General features: G+C 45.6%; 1 protein-coding gene across 1 annotated transcript in view; it reads right to left on the bottom strand.

The window, feature by feature from the left end:
• The window catches only part of Rab3b (RAB3B, member RAS oncogene family), a 64146-nt gene extending 62527 nt beyond the window's left edge, over positions 1–1619 (bottom strand). Inside the window, exon 1 of the mRNA XM_052175610.1 lies at positions 1529–1619. The gene's annotated coding sequence lies outside the window, so the exon portion shown is untranslated. The remainder of the gene's footprint in view (positions 1–1528) is intronic.
• Between the last annotated feature and the right edge of the window lie 16002 nt (positions 1620–17621).

The following is a 17621-nucleotide window of genomic DNA, read 5'->3' as shown; positions in this document are numbered from 1 at the left end:
AGGTTTAGTTAGTTTTTAATGTGTATGAATGTCTTGCCTACATTTCTGTATGTACATATACACACTAGTGCCTGGTGCCTAAAGGTCAGAAGAGGGTGTCAGATTCCCCCAGAACTGCAGGTAGGATGGTTGCAAGCCACGTGCTGTTCCTGAGAACTGAACCCCTGTCTTCTACAAGAGCAACAAGTGCTCCTAACTGATGAGCCATCAGCCCTGCCTCTTTGGTTTTTGAGACTGTCACATTTCAAGCTCCAGGGGTTGACTCTGTCTCTGTCCCTACAACTAGAGTTACAGTCACAGAGATAATGCCAGGTTCTTTCATGCTGAAGATTTGAATTTAGGTCCTCATACCTGAGAAGCAAGTATGCACTCCTCTTCTGTTTGGAGATGCAGAAGGGGTGTGCTCTATCTGCTTGCTCGAGGGCGTGGGCGCTCACGCGCACACAGACACACACAGACACACACACATTCACACTCATTTCACTTACAGTCTACAGCTTTCCCTGTGGATTCTGGGAAGGTGGGATGGAGAAATCCACTTCCACGCCACACCTCTTTTGGCCTCTAGAGGCTGTCATCCTGCCCTCACAAAGTCTCTTATATGCTTGACTTCAAGAGAGAATTGCATGTGGATGAATTTTTCTCTTCACTACTCTCTTCTTGCCCATGGTATGGTCCCAGCTGGCATCGCAGTCTGGTCCAGTGTCTGCTGCCCTCGTGCTGTGAGGAGCCAAGACACAGCTAGTGCCAAGGTTGTGCTCAACCTTATAAACGGTTCTCACCTCACACCCATCATCCCTGAAATCTCACTCTCCAAGTTCCCTCAACGGTTCTCTGTTTCCAGCTGCAAGACCCTGCTCCATTCCAGCGCCACCTCCTCCATCCTGACCAGAACTTAGGTGTTTCTCGCCCATAAGCAGGGTCAAGACCCTCTCCCCTACCTAGTTCCCGCCCCTCTCTCTGCGGAGAAGACCCCGCTGGCTCCCCACATTTTCCTTTTTCCAAGCTAGTCCCCTCCAAACCCCACCCCTATATCTCCATCCACAAGACCCTCTCACGGGTACCAGCGGGGTATTGCACCCTTTCACTCCCAGCTAACCACACTCACGTCCCGGAAGTCCTGATCCTCAACCCCACCAGACACCCATTCTTGCTCTGCGCCCTTCCTTTCAGCCCTTGCTCTCCTGCTTGCCTCAAAGCCCCTCGAGCCCACCCCAGCTCTCCGCCTTCACGTCCCCTTTCGTCTGCTTCCCCTCCATCCTTTCAGCATCCCTCTTTTGCCCTAAGACGTACCCAGCCACCCCTCACTGCCTGCAGTAGCTGCTCATCTGCCCCCAGCCCCAACGGTCTCTGCTTCCCGGCGGACCTGGAAATCCCAGGCTGCGGAGTGCGAGCCAGCACTCCTGCTCTGCTGCGGTGCGGGTCCCTGGCGGCCTCCCGCAGCCCCTCTCTGAGTCCCCTAGGCTGCCTTGCACTCGGTCCCCTGCTCCTGGGCAGTGTGGAGCCGTGTCGGGGCCGCGCCCCTTACCTCGGATAAGAGCTGGCTCACGGACAGTGCAGCCGAACTGTCGCACCTGGCGGTAGTGGGCGAGAGGCAGGCGGGGCGGGTCTGGTTCCCACCTCGGCTACAGAGGGCTGAGGCTCTGGCTGAAGATGGGTTGGGTTCCCGCTGGGTTCAGGCCCCTCCCCTGGGCGGAACCTATGTAAAATACGCCCCGCCCCTCCGTTCCTGGCAGGTGTAAGGAATCAAGATTTCTTGGTAGCCCCAGACTCCATATATCTAGGTGACTATTATAATCTGCCCACATTCTATAGTCTGCACCTACAGTGTGCTCAGATGATAATATCTGAGCTTTGATGATAATATAGATGATTATGGCATCAAGTTTTGCTATTTCCAAATGCTTTACTCCATTCTCATAAACTCTCTCAAGGGGGGAGCACAACCTGTCTACTAGTGAAAATTGAGTTAGGAAGCTGGGTATCACCCTCTGCCCCACTCATAACCCCTGTATGGTCCATGTCCTTTGAGACTGGTAATCCCATCTGAACAAATCCAATCCTTCCTCTTACTTTCTTTTTCTCTGCATAAAGTATCATGGCTTCTGGCCTGGACTAATGCAAGAATTCTAATTCCTGTCTCTCTTTCCAGCCTCTATACCAGTGGCCTGAGTAATCTTTTGAAATGCCATCGACCTTGTTAAAATAACCCTCACTGCTTCCTTCCCCATTACCAGCAGCAGCTGGAAGTTGCCGACTGGGGTGGTAAATGCTATTGTCTGAGACATAGCAGGTTCCAGATCTTCCAGGAGTGGTAGGTTTAGGAGGTAAATAGCACCCTTGCCTTCAAATCCTTATATGGATTTCACTTGCCAGTATCCTAAGGTCACTGGACTGACAGTTTTAGTCTGGAGTTATCTTTTCTTCCTTCCTTCCTTCCTTCCTTCCTTCCTTCCTTCCTTCCTTCCTTCCTTCCAATGATTTATTTTTATTTCTTGTGCATTAGTATTTTGCCTGCATATATGTCTGTGTGAGGGTATAGGATCCTTGGAGCTAGAGTTACAGACAATTGTGAGCAGTCATGTGAGTGCTGGGAATTGAACCCAGGTCCTCTGGAAGACCAGCCAGCGCTCTTGTCCACTGAGCCATCTCTCCAGCTCCTCTTTGCTCTTCTCTATAGTCATCCCCACCCCAGATCACAGACGTATGAGTCAGATAACAACGCCGGCTTTTTCTCAGTTCCATTATGACTTGTCTAAGATGTTCCTTTCCAGCCTCTCTGTCTGCATCAGCGTCCTAATCCTTACAGTGTTTGTTGGAGCTGCTCACCAGCCCTTTCAGTCAGGTTCCCGCTGCCCTTGGGCTTCCGGCTTCCCGGACGCTCCCTCTAGAACCCTGGTTCCACCCTCTGCATCTTTAGAATACTCAGGTTACCTCTTTATCTTTACTGAAACGTTATCCCCCACCCCCACCCCCGCCCCGACACTGCCTCCATGATAGCCCTCCGCAAAGCTCTTCATTTTCATAATCTCCACGTATAACACCGTATAACACCGGCGGGTGGGCAGCATTGCCACGCCCACCCTCATACAAAGATATGCTCTCTTTCGCCCACCAGCCATAACATTCCCTATGGCTCCTCATCCGTGACACCGATGACACACTGCTCCTCATGCTCTGAGGGTCTCCGTCCCTGGGGTACCAGCCCCTTCACCAGCTGCTGCCCCCCCCCCATCCTTCTGGTGAGGTCAGTTGTATACGGGGTCTCCTGAGCCTTTGCCTCTGCTTCTCATGACCCTGTCATTAACACCTACAGCCACGCCCAGCCCTCGTACTCCTCTAGAACTTAAGACCAAACACCCTATGCCAAACTTGCTCCCATAAGACCTAGTTTTTGTTTTTGTTTTCCTCATTTCAAACCGGACAAGATGGATAACGAGTTGCCCATTCTTCACGGGAACAATGAGATAACATATAAAACAACCCTTTCAGAGTTGGAAACAATACAAGAACAGATGGGGTTGTTTCATGTCGCCTCGGGTCTGGTGGCTTTCTCCTCTCCCCCTGGAAGGCCACATAATACAGGAGAAGGAACACGGGCCTAGACCCACACAGACTAGGTTTGTTTCTTTTTAAAGCCTTGCTCTACCACTTGCTGGCTGAATGATCCTAGGTCTGTTATCTCATTTTTTCTGACACACGCACCTGTTTCTTATCTTTAGGAAAATCAATAACAAAAAACCATCTCACTGTTTGTTGTTGTGAAGATCAAATGAAAAAAATGATACTGGACAGTACTTGATAGAGCGCCAGCCACACAGCAGGCACTCAATAAATATGAAATACTGTGGTTATTATAACAGAAAAATGCCATTTTTATCCATAACTGCCCTCTTAGAAGCATCAATCCCAGTGCACAAAAGAGTTTGTTTTTTTTTTTTTTTTTTTTTTTATGCTGGACCTTGATGAAGTTTGGGAAATTGGCTGACGAAACTATTAATTTAATTTTTTTTTTAATTTTTAAAAAAAATTTTAAGAAAAGGAGAAAAGAGTTTGGAATTCACTCAGCAAATTAAGAGGAGGTAGTAATAAAGAAGGGAAAGGACAAAGAAAGATGAGTAAGGAAGTCCGTGGCTCAGTGGTAAGGCACTTGCCCCAGGAGCCTGGTACCTAAGTTCAGATCCCCAGAAACCATGAAAAGCCAGACACGGTCAGACCAGTCTGTGATCCTAGCGCTTCCACACTGAGATAGGAGGTGGAGACAGAAGACTTCCTGGCATGTGTAGCCTCATGCAAGAGACCCTGTGTCAAAGCAGGGTAGAAGGCAAGGGCTGCCACCTAAGGTTGTCCTCTGACTTCCCTGTGTGCACCATAACGCACGTGTGCACAGGGTGTGACCCCTCACGTGACCCTGAAGGCTTTAGGAAAGACGGTCAGACCCAGGTTTGCTTTCTGGAAAGGAGAATGTGAGGACCTTGAGTGGCAGTAGAGCAATGTTTCAGCCTGTCCTGTGGAGAAGATAATAAAAAGCTCATGGAATTCGCAGAAACCTTTGGGAACATTTGTAATCACAAGATCTGTGAAATGTGAACATGAGTTTCAAGCCCATTGGATTTAGATCTTAGAGAAACAAAAAGATGATCCTGGCATTCAGGTTTTGGCACTTCTGTCCCCTCACCCCCCGGACCTTATGTCACTATTCACTGGTGCTTGACCAACACAGAGAACACACTAAATCAAATGATTTTAGATTGTCCAGATCCAAATGCCCAAGTAAGAACTGGAAGAAAGATAAAATTCTGCCTTTTGCCTTGAATTAAATTGGCTATTGACTATAATGACAAAAAATACATTCATCCTCAATATAACCATACAATGTACCTGCTTGCACCCTTGTTTTTAAGGGACACCTGTTTTTCTCAACTTAGTGTACAGGTGAGCCTACACCACAGTCTGCTCCCAGAGAGTCAACTTGTTTTTATACACAAGAAAAAGCTTAGATCACACAGCTGGCAAACGGGAGGGGCAGGGCAGGTCTTCTCGTCTGTGCCCAGCTCAGGACCTTTTCTATTGGACTCATTGTGGTTATTCAGTGGATACCATCCACATTAAGATTTCTAAAAATAAAGCTGCCTTAAATGATTTCTTCTAATTGTTAGGGTAAAGAAATCGGTGCTCCAGGGTCTTAGTTTTTGCACAAGACATAAAATTGATGCTTTTCATAAAATTAGAGTCAGCAGTAGCATAAGTACATGACATTTGGAACAAGCGGGGAAGTTACTCCAGTCATAATGAGCGGCTCCCCAAAGTCAATTGCTTGGCACAGTGATCATTTATTATTTATCACAGTTCTGTGGGTGGTTGGATGGCCCTTTCCCTGGTGTCATCTGTGCTCCCTTGTAAGATGCATTCATTTGGAATGTCTGGCTATCAGTGCTGCCTGGGGACTGGGCACCACAGTTCTCCATGTGGCCTCATTCGCCATTTGTCTAGACTACTGATATGGCATAGACTACTGGTACAGCATTCCAAGAGGGTAAAGGTAGAAGACATATCCTCCAGGTAAGCCTCAGAAGTCTCATTTGCGTTTGCAGCTATGAGCTAAACCAAGCCCCATGCCCACCCAGATTTAAGAGAATGGAGAAATAAATCCCACTGAGATTTGGGTGGCATCTAAGTCATAGCACATACATGGAGGAGCGAAAGACTGACGGCCTTTACTGCTCTGCCTCAGAAGTGGAAACAGATCTGGATAACCACACAAATGATAAGAATCTCCAGTGCCACTTCTGGTGTTGACTGTTCTGCCCTTTCCCTCTGCACTTCAGCTTCTCATTTGCCAATAACCACACAAGTCCCTTATCCCCACCTACGTCTCCTTATGAAGCAAACCCAGCTGAAAGGCACAGCAAGAGTACCGCCCAGTAGCCAGAACACAGCACTGCTACCAGGGCTGGAAAGTGAGACACATGCAGAAAACGTTTGCTATATAGATACACAAGTGACCAGAACCCAGCAAACACCCAGGGCTCTCCCACCTGCCTGCCTGCCTGTCTGCCTGCTAGCCCTTCACTTGTGTTGGGTTATTCTTCTCTCTCATATATATATCTATATTATATATAGATATAGTATATAAACATATAATATATACATATATTATATAATATATATTATTTATATATTATATCTATATATAATTATACATATGGATATATAATATGATGGTTAATGTTAACTGTTAACTTGACAAAATCTAGAATCACCTGGGAGCCGGGACTTTGGGTGTGTCTGGGGGGATTATTTTCCTTAGGTTAATTGAAGTAGGAAGCCCTAGCCATGGTGGGCGGCACCATGCCCCAGGGATGGGGTGCTACAACATGCATGGAGTGGGCAAGCTGAGCCTAAGCACTTATGGATCTCTGGGTCTCAGCTGTGGGTGCAGTGTGAGCAACTGCTCTAAGCTCCTGCTGCGCTGACTTTCCCACGGTACTGCTCCTTGGGCTGTGAGCCAAGGAAGAGCCTAGCTCCTTGGGGTGCTTCTGTCAGGAAAAGACACTAGGAAAAGACACTAGGAAAACGTATATGGCAAAACATAACTGTTTTCTCATATTAGGTGAGCAGGAAGGAGACAAGAACTCAGGCCTGGCACATGCTTGATCCCTGCATGCAGACTTGAAATTTAAGGAGCAGTGGGCACTGAATGCTTAGAGAAGCAACCTGGACAGATAGACGGACCAGTATGAGCAAAGACCCATGAGGTAGTAAATGATGTCGAGGTCTTGGGGGACCTCAGAAAGCCTTGAGTCTCTGGAAGTACAGGTATAATGGGTGGAAGATCAGGTGATGGGTGGGACAGGAGAGGTCAGTCAGACCCTGAGATCAACACTAAGGATGATGCACTTGATGATCAGGGGAGCATGGTGCCATTGGGGAGCACGGCACCCTTATAGGGTTTTATCTGAGGGAAGGGTTGGTAACATTTATTTTTTTAAAAAATCTTAGCCTACATAATAGAGAACAGATTGGATATTCTAAGACATACAGAATAGAAGTTGGTGGGGTAATTTTTCTTGGTTGGTTGGTTGGTTGGTTTTTTTTTTTAATTAATTAATTTATTTATTTATTTGGTTTTTTGTTTTTTCGAGACAGGGTTTCTCTGTATAGCCCTGGCTGTCCTGGAACTCACTCTGTAGACCAGGCTGGCCTCGAACTCAGAAATCTGCCTGCCTCTGCCTCCCAGAGTGCTGGGATTACAGGCGTGTGCCACCACCACCACTCGGCTGGTGGGGTAGTTTTTAAAAAGATAAAACTCAAGTTGGGAGATGCTATGTGATGTAAAGAACAAGATTTAGTGAATAATTTGATGTAGATGAGGAGAAGGGAAATAAAGACAACCTATGAGAAAGGAAGAAAGCCACAGAGAGAGACCTTGGGATCCAGAAGAAAACAAGGCCAGCAGTAAAGGCAGAGGCTTTCCCTGGCTCATCAGTATAAGATGGCCCCTCCACTGTTTGCTTTCTTTTCCTCTATTTTCTTTCTCCTCCTTTGGAGACTGGGTTTCATGTAGCTCAGGTTAGCCTTTAACTTATTGTATAACAGAAGATATCAGGAAACTTCTGACTCTCCTGCCTCTACCTTGTAAACACTGGGATTACGAGCTTGCATTACCACACCCCATTTGTGTGATACTGGGGACAGAACTCCTGAAATGATTAATTGTAATTACACTCATTTATTTTGCTCTAGTTAAATCAACTCCACCATCTCGTCAGCCAGAATCCACCAATGTTAATCCCCCTGTCTCTGCCTCTCTCAGCTTCAGGGCCTTTTCATTGCCACCAACAAAGCAGAGAATGCCTGTTCTATAATTTAACATGGAGAGAAGACGGCAGCAGCCTGTCACCAAGGCTTTATTTAATTCAATACTTGCAATTTTATTGAGTAGCCAAAGGACACTGGAGTTAGCCTTTCCCAACCAGAACAACATGGGGATCTTCAGTCTTGACATGCTCCCTTCTGAGGACGAGGGAGCCACCTTATCCGGTGCTGGCTGCATTGCTTTTGGATAATTGTCACTGGTGGGGAAACTGTCTTTATCAAAACCTTTCTGACATAGCACTTGCAACCCTCTGTTCCTATTTATTGCCCATTATATCATCCATCTATCCATTCATTCATTCATTCATTCATTCCACAAAGATTTTACTGACACTTACTATGTGCCAAGCAGTTTTCTAGGCACAAAGCACATGAACATTATCTAAGAGAAGCTAGAATCCTGGGAGGAAAAGAAACATTAAGAAAACAAAATGTATAGGAAATTTTCACATAGTGAGAAACATATATAAGGTCTGAGGCATACAAAATGATAGGCTAAGAAGTTAGGAAGGCAGCTCAGTTGGAAGAGTGCTCACCCAGCATGCGTGAGGCCCTGAATTCTGTCTCCTGTGCCACACAAATGCGGTGTGGTGGTACAAACCTGTAATCCCAGCATTTAGCAGGTGTAGGCAGGAGGATCTAAAGCTCCCTGGTATCCTCTGTTATACAGCAAATTAAAGGCCAACCTGAGCTACATGAGACCCTGTCTCCAAAAGGAAAAGAAAAAGGAAAGAAAGGAAAAGATAAAGGGAAAGAACCCGAATACTGGATGTGGCTATTTTACAGTGATGCAGCAGGGTGAACCTCTGTGAGAGTGACAGATGACCTTGCACAGTCCTGGAATCTATCAAGTAAGTCAGGGAGCCCAGGCTGATAGGGAAACCCAGTGACCCTCTGCCAAGGTTTAAGCTCATACTCCCTCTTGTGTTCTAAATGGGAAATGCACGCCCTCCGGACTGAGGAGCAGCCATGGTGCCAAAGTAAGGCTAACTACAGAACAGGAGAGAAGGGAAGTCAGATCTGACAAGAACCTGGGGTGATTTTTGTACATCTTTTTTTTTTTCTCTCATTCAACAAAAGCAAAAACCTAAGACTTACAATATTAGGTGACGTTTCTAAGTACTCATGGATATTCATTAGACCTAAACACAAAGAAAACAGGGGTGGGGTGGGGTGGGGATGGGGGTGGGGGTAGGGAAGGGGAATTGATGCTCGTGGCACCACAGGATAAAGTCAAACACCTTTATGAGTTTGATCAGATGTGGATTTACTACCAGCCATCAGCCCTTTTGAACATTATGCTCTGGCCAGGTGTTTTAGCTGTCGCAGCTCACTGTTTTCACATAGGCCTGTCTCGACCTTAGATGCTATCCTCAGTGCCCTTCATTCTCTAGAGAGTCACTTCCTGCGTAACCGACCACACTGTCCTTCCTGCTTGGGGAGAATATCATAGCTCTCTCTTTTGGACCTCAGACTTGCTGAAGGCTGAGCGGTAAGATATTCAGCCCTAAGAAATTACAGTTGTCCAATCCCTCATTCAACGACGGTTGGGATGACAGTCCTAGGCATGGAGCTTCCATCCTCACAGAACTACACAAACAATCTCAACGATAATGGATTATCACCTTATCATGTGAAAGTGACTTTAATGGAAAACCCACGAGAGGGCTGGGGTATGGAGCTCGGGGGTAGAACGTTTGCTCCAACAACGCTCTGGATTGGATCTCCAGAATAAACCAGGGCACGGCGGCACTTACCTTTACTCTGAGCACTGGGGGAAATGAAGGCAGGAGGATCAGAAGTGCAAGGTCATCTTCAGCTGCATGGAGAGTCTGGGGTGCCACCCTGGGCTAGACTTGGGTGGAGGGGACAGAAAGCAGTGAATAATGAAAGAAAAAGTGTTTCAATGGCACGGTCATTGAAAATTTCATAAAGAGACATTACATAGATTTCCGAGGAAGGAGAAGCAAAAGGTGGGGAAGAGGACCTCTAAAGGAAATAACTACACCTGTCAACGCCCAAGGACCTCTGAACACCAGAAAGAAGCCAAGTGTGACTGTATTTCTATGCACCAGTGATAGGTGCTGAGGAACCAGAGTTGAATCTGAGATGAAGGGAATGAGGGGGTCTCTGCGAAACACTGTGCAAGAGCGCTTTACTGGGCTTCTCTGAAGCTGTTGTTCCAGTATAGCTCAGGGTTCAAAGCAGGGATGGAGAAGCAATAACAGACAGGCAGCGTGGTCATCACCGGTATGAGCAGATGTGCTCAGGGGACGGAAGGTGTCACAGAGCAAGGGGTCTCATTGCATGCTGCCCTTAGCTGCTGGGCTACACTGAGGAGGGGGGGGGGATATCTTGCCCTTGCATTCCTTGTACAGGTGGAACCTTTCCTCCTGGGGAGTGAACAAAGTGCTACATGAACTTTGTAGGAAAGATTATAGTATGAGCAGGTTACTTGGCTGAACAGGAATACAAGAATAATAGACCATGAAACTGGAGAATTGGGGCCAAATTACATCACCTTTTAAGCAATCCCAGTGATAATAAGAGAGGAAGAAAGTCAATGAACAGTTCTAAGCTAAAAAGGGGCGTGGGGTGGAGTGGGGTGGGGATTTCATTTTATAAAAAAGCAACGACTGTAAAGAATATTTACAGAAAGTGGAGTATGGTAAGTCCTACCTATAATCCTAGCACTTGAGAGTCTGAGGTAGGGGATTGCCAGCTTGAGGTCAGCTTGGGTTTCATAAGAAGATCCTATCTCAAAAAAAGAAAAAAAAATGCCAGCCAGCAGTTAAGAGCACTTGTTGCTCTTGGGGTTTGGGTCCCAGCACCCACATGGTGGCTCTCAGTCATTCCTAGCTCCATATCCACGATATTAATTGCTCTTTTCTGTTCTCTGTGGGCACCAGTCAAACACATGGCACATAGACATACATGCAGGTAAAACAGGCGTACCCATAAGAATAAAATAAATTCAATTAAAACATTGAAACATGGTGTAGTAAAATACACATCTAATTTCAGCATTTGGGAGGCTGAGGCAGGAGAATTGCTGTGAGTTTGAAGCCATCTGTAAGTACCAGGCCAGTCAGGACTGAAAAGCAGAGTAAGCAAGGTCCTGTCAGCAAAACCTAAAAAACAAACAAAAAGGAGGGAGAGACAGAGACAGAGGCAGAATGAGAATGGTAATTGGTGATTAAGGAGTGCATTTAAAATGTCAAGGATAAAAAAATAAATGTCAAGGATAAGCCAGGCCGTGGTGGTGTACACCTGTAATCCCAGCACTTGGGAGGCAGAGGCAGGCAGAGTTCAGAGTTTGAGGACAGCCTGGTCTACAGAGTGAGTTCCAGGACAGCCAGGGCTATACAGAGAAACCATGTCTCCAAAAAACCAAATCCAAAAAAAAACAAAAAAAAAAACCAAAAAAAATTAAAAAATAAAATAAAATGTCAAGGATAGGTCTCAGTTTTCTGGCATGTAAGAATGGGGGGTAGAGCCAGGTGTCGGTGGGGCACGCCTTTAATCCCAGCACGTGGGAGGCAGAGACAGGTGGATCTCTGTGAGTTTGAGGCCAGTCTGGTCTACAGAGGAGTTCCAGTGAAGCCAGGGCTACAGAGAGAAACCCTGTCTTGAAAAACAAAAACAAACATTTAATGCATTAAAAAATACATTTTAACTGCAGTTAGATGTGATATGATTCCTTTATGGCATTATACAATTTCCTAAGCAAGTGGTAAGAAAATCTTTATCAAATTTGACTTGAAACAACTAATGCAACGTAGCACGAATGTTAGGTAAATTTTAATCACATGCTTGGTTTTAAATAAATGTATTGGAAGGCCTTAGCATTCATTGTTAAGTCAGTCAGCCAAATTAGACTTTCAGAAGCAATTTACTTTGGAGAGTTGAAAATAAATATATTAAAATTAAATATATGAAGGTACAAATTGTATGTGATAAAATGTTCATGTTTAGATTCAGTTTTGACAAATGTGCACAGCTATACAATCACCACAACTGAAGTTCCCAGAAAGAAAGCCACATCCATGTTCAAGATACTGTGAGGATCTGATTAGAACTTCTCGGTTGTGGGGAGCTGGGATGGTCCAGATACAAAGCCAAATTATCTCCTGTCTTCATCCCCTGAATAGCCATTCATTGCCCACGTTTGATTCTGACCTGACATCTTGAGAATTCTCTTTTGGAATGAATTGTTTTAACAGACCACTAACTTCTGCTATCTCAAAAGCTAAGAATGTCAGGCACTGGCAGGGCCTCTGAGGAGACAGCTATATCAGGTTCCTGTCGGCAAGCACTTGTTGGCATCCACAATAGTGTCTGGATTTGGTGACTATATATGGGATCTCCAGGTGGGGCAGTCTCTGGATGGTCTTTCCTTCAGACTCTGCTCCACACTGTCTCTGTATTTTCCCCCATGGTATTTTGTACCCTATCTAAGAAAGACCAAAGTATCCACACTTTGGTCTTCCTTCTTAAACTTCATGTGGTCTGTGATGCTGAGAGCCATCCATTGAACTGAGCGTATGTTCCCCAATGGAGGATCTAGAGAAAGGACCCAAGCAAGGAGCTGAAGGAGTTTACAGCTCCATAGGAGGAACAACAATATGAACCAACCAGTACCCCCAGAGCTCCCAGGGACTTAACCACAAACCAAAGAGTACACATGGAGGGTCCCATGGCTCCAGCCACATGGGTAGCAGAGGATGGCCTGGTGGGACATCAGTGAGAGGAGAGGCCCTTGGACCCATGAAGGCTCGTTGCTCCAGTGTAGGGGAATGCCAGATCAGGGAATCTGGAGTGGGTGGGTTAGAGAGCAGGGGATAGGGGGGTTTCTTTTAGGAGGGGAAATGAGGAAAGGGGATAGCATTTGAAATGTAAATAAAGAAAATGTTAAAAAAAAAAAAAGCTAAGAATGTCAAAAGCTCAGATAGCACCTGAGACCTTTGTTGAAATCCATTTGCTTGATGGCCCTATCAAGCACAATTGTATGTTTGTTTTGAGACAGGGTTTCACGTCACTCAATGCCCTTGAACTAGCAGTGTTCTCAGAGATGAGCTGGAACTTCTGACATTCCTGCCTCCAACGCCAGAGTTTGGATCACATCGTGTCTGCCATGCCGGATTTATGTACCACTGGGGTGGAATTCTAAGCAAGCACTCTACCAACCCAACTGCATCCCTCTCTCACCAATGTCTTTTGAAAATGCTGATTTATCACGTTCTTTTGTCTTATAATTATTAAAAACCTCAACAAACTATTTCCACATTGGAACATGTTATTTGGGGCAACTTGAATCCACATTTTCAGGCCAAGCCACAGTCACTCATACTTGGCTCAAAGAACAGCTACCCCTCATTTCCTCTCAGGCAAGAACTATTTGGTGTTGACACAACCAACCTTTTTTTCATTTATTTGTTTATTTTGGTGTTTCTAGACAGGGTTTCTCTGTATAGTCCTGGAACTCTCCTGGAACTTGATTTGTAGACCAGGCTGGACTTGAACTTACTTCCTTACCTCCTTCCTTCTTTTTGTCCTTCCTTCCTTCCTTCTTCCCTCCCTTCCTTTCTTTCTTTCCTTTTCTTTCTTCTTCTTTTTTTTTAATCTTTATTTTTTGAGACATATAGCCCTGTATAGCCCTAGCTGGCTGTCCTGGAACTCAGAAATCCACCTGCCTCGGCCTCCCAAGTGCTGGGATTACAGGCGTGCGCCACCACCGCCTGGTCAGTCAACATTTCTGTCACCACACAATTCTCTCCCGTGGCCTTTTCAGTCACTGCTTACTCAGCCCCTCCCCCAATGCCAGGCAACAAGTGATTGAAGGCTCAGTGTAGAGAATTCTAAGTGCCCTCAAGTTTCCTATCAGTGTGCTGGTTTGAGTTTGTCTTTTCACTCTGTGTGTTTTTAAGATTCATTCACGTTGTTTCACGCATCAGCAGTGCCTGCCCTTTCTATGATTAGACCACAGTTCCCCAGTTCCTTGTTGACATTTCCTTCTGCTGCTTTGCACCATGAACTCTATGTGTATTTGTTTCATATAATTTATATGGATTATACTTACCCTGCCCATGCTCATATAATAACTGCATAGTTGTTTGAAGGTGTGACTCGACCGTAGAACTCATGCTTGAGGCACTGGATTCCATTTTCAACATAAAAACCCTGAAAACCCAAGCCCTGTCTAGTAGCTGAGGATATCCTGTACAGAGTTGTCAGTGTCCTGGCTGAGAAGTCAATATTAAATGTGAAGTACTTAAAGTAGATACCGAGCTAGGCACTGTAGATCATACCTGTAGTCTAGCACTTGGGAAGCCAAAGCAGGAGGACTGTCTTGAGGGCAGGGCCAGCCTAAGCTATATAGTGAGATCTTTTTTCAAATCAAATAAACCAAACCAAAACAAAAAAAGTGAACACAACTATTTCCACACTGTAGAGAACATCGCTGATACCCTGGGAAACAAATTTTCATTGGAACATGTACCGACTTTTTCAACAACCATTCAGCTGAAGTTATGATTGATAGGGAGCTGTATATTCTGGGATGTTTTGATGCTTCAGAGCAGATTATGACCACCAATGTATCTACAAGTAGATGTATTGCTAGTCTGTTCAGGTCAGTAGTCTCTTTACCCTCATTTGAAAGGTACAAGAAAAAGTAGTTACCTGAGCAAACTCACTACTGTCTAAAGACTTACTTGCTAGTGAGGACTCAAAATGATTGAGAGGCAACCTCCTCACTGTTGAGAAACTTGCCAAGAATAAGCAGAAGCGACTGTTGTTGAGGTGGCAAGTGATTTGAAGTCTGTCAGTATGTGGTTATCTCTGGCCTGACACAGAAAGGCCTGAAGAAGGTGTCTTTGACTGACAAACCCTAGTGTTGCCCTGAGCCTCTAGAAACAAAGAGCTGGCAGTGTGCACCTCTGTGAACGTCTCTCCAGGGCCCTTTCGGCACAGCTGGTGTTGACATACTAAAAACACTGTTTAGCTCAAAGGAAAGGCTAATAATTAAAACTCATTCCTGTTAAAATACACATGCCCTGAACCACTCTATGGTGAGAAGAGGGCCTGGGTATGCAGTCTCCCTTTGCTGTCCCACTACTGGACAATTTTGAGTAACTATGTTTTCAAAGCAAAAGTTGATAGTACTAAGTTTTTGCTTTCCTGAAAGAAAAATACTTTTGTTTGCTTAAAAGTGGGGCTTGGTTGTGACAACTGGACAGTAGATCAGCTCCAACTGTCAAAACTGCAACCTGGTTTCACTTTTGGAGAAGAATCTGGGATAATTTAGAATTCCCCCAGTCACCACATTTTTTGAAGGGGTGGGGGGGTTAAGTATGTCATTTATTTATTTACTTTCAACTTATTAACCGTTCAGCAGCTGTTGGGGAGGAGGCTACATTCCAATCCCTGGGTCATTTATCGGACGTGCTCTCCACCTGGTACTCTCAGGAAGGCGTGTAGAAATGCCTTGTTGGATAACATACTCCACCCTCGAGGAGGTCCAGTCTCTGACTAAACCGATAAGGGTAATCAGAAGGTGTCTTGCCCTTCTCTTTTCTAGGATGTATCCTAAGTGTGTGGTGACTCTCAAGGAAATGTTTGCATTTGCTGCTTTGGGGGTTGGAGGGAATTTCTAACTTCTTCCACTGATATCTGAAGAAGTATAGTACCTTTGGAAATACACCAAATAGATTGCTTGTAAGTTTATTTTTAAATTGTGGGTAGCGCGTGTGTCTGTTTACAAGTTCAGATGCTTGGAGCAAAGACATCACACACACACACACTCACACACACACACACACACATACACACACACAAGCTACCTGGTTTGAGTGCTCTGGACGAGCAGCAGTCTTCCCAGCAGTCCTCGCTCAGCACATCTGTACGATAGTATGTGGTATGTGGCTGAAGAACCTGGCAGTACAGAGAGGGACCCTGATAGCTAGTGCTTTACTAGTGTGGAAGGTCCAGGCCTGCTCCACTAAGAATCAGGAGCTGTGGTCGTGAGAGGTCAGAGAGCCTTCCATCCTGTGGAGTCTGGAGGCGGAACTCAGCAGCTTTGCTTGTTGAGCAAGCTCACCTGCCCTACATTTCTGTAATCCATCTGCTCGTCAACGTGGTAAGAACCTTCCATTTAGCCGGGCGTGGTGGTACACGCTTATAATCAGTACATGCCAGCACTTGAGAAGCAGAAGCAGGCGGATTTCTGAGTTCGAGGCCAGCCTGGTCTACAGAGTGAGTGCCAGGACAGCCAGGGCTACACAGAGTAACCCTGTCTTGAAAAACAAAAACAAAAACAAAAATTTGCTTCCATTTGCAGGCTACTGTGATTCTGCTTTCAATATGGTATCCAAACATTCACTCAATATTCTATTTTTAAATCTTTGTGTTATATTCCCTGGAAAAGTGGAATTGCCGGCTCACATGGTAATTCTACAATTCATTTTTTTTTTTTTTGGGAAACCATTTTTCAGAGCATAAAGATACAGAAATTGACTGAAAAGTTTCTGTGCCTATGTATAAAAAGATCTGCTGTGCCCCAGATTGAAATCACCCGTTTCAATGAGTCACCACGAATGTAGAGGTAACGTGGTAGGAGGGGCAGGAGTTTGCAATTAGATCCTGGTGGTTAGAATCCAGTGTGTATGTGGACTCAGATACCTTTATAATCACAGTACATGGAAGGCAGAGGTGGATTTCTGAGTTCCAGGGGAGCCTGGTCTACTTAGTTTCAGACCAGTCAGGGTGATATGGTGAAGCCTTGTCTTAAAAAGAGGGGAAAACCCCAGACACCACTAGGGGTGGAGAGGTGGCTCTGTGGTTAAGAACACTCACTGCTCTTCCAGAGGATGAGTTCAGTTCCCAGTACCACGTCCTGAGGCTCGCAGCTGCCTGTGACTCCAGCTCCAGGAGATCTGATGTTCTCTTCTGCCTCCCTAAGCACCTGCACACACACAGCATCCACATGCACAGATGCACACACGTTCATGAAAACCGCAAGTATCCTGTAGAACAGAGGTTACAAGAGTACCTTCCCTCAGGGCTGTCAGGAGACTAAGGAAAACCTAAATGGGGTGACACTCGTAAGCAATCTGGAGATGCCTGGCCATCCAAAGGCCCAAGGCAGTAACATAATCTTGAAGGTAACAGAAAAGGTTTTTAAGCAGGGGCGTTACATGGATTAGCTCTGAAAAGATCACTCTGGGGAAGACAAGGAAGATGAGCTACAGAAGAGTATCACAGGCAAGTGGGTTGTCACAACAAAAAAGCCCGGGAAAGAGAAAAAGCCTGTGCTGTGCTAAAAGTGCCAGTGAGGCAGAGGAAACGCAGGCTTTAAACGTGCAGAGGCAGCCGGGAGGTGGTGGCACACGCCTGTAATCCCAGCACTCTGGGAGGCAGAGGCAGGCGGATTTCTAAATTCAAGGCCAGCCTGGTCCACAGAGTGAGCTCCAGGACAGCCAGGGCTATACAGAGAAACCCTATCTCAAAAATAACAAATCCAAAACAAACAAAAAACAAACAAACAAAAAACAAACAAACAAAAAAACGTGCAGAGGCGGCTCTCACCTGGACTCCAAGAGCTCAGGAGGCTGATATGGGGGAATCACTCGAATCTGAGTTTGAGGACACCAGGTCAACATAAGATTCTACTGAAAAACGACAAAGGAAATGCCCTGGTATTCATCTGGTTGTGGAGGTTGGAGGAACAGGGATCCCAGGCTAGG

The sequence above is a fragment of the Apodemus sylvaticus genome, chromosome 3, assembly GCF_947179515.1.
Source record: "Apodemus sylvaticus chromosome 3, mApoSyl1.1, whole genome shotgun sequence".
Taxonomy (NCBI): Eukaryota; Metazoa; Chordata; class Mammalia; order Rodentia; family Muridae; genus Apodemus; species Apodemus sylvaticus.
The sequence above is the reverse complement of the archived record's forward strand: the minus strand, read 5'-3'. Positions and strand labels throughout refer to the sequence as shown.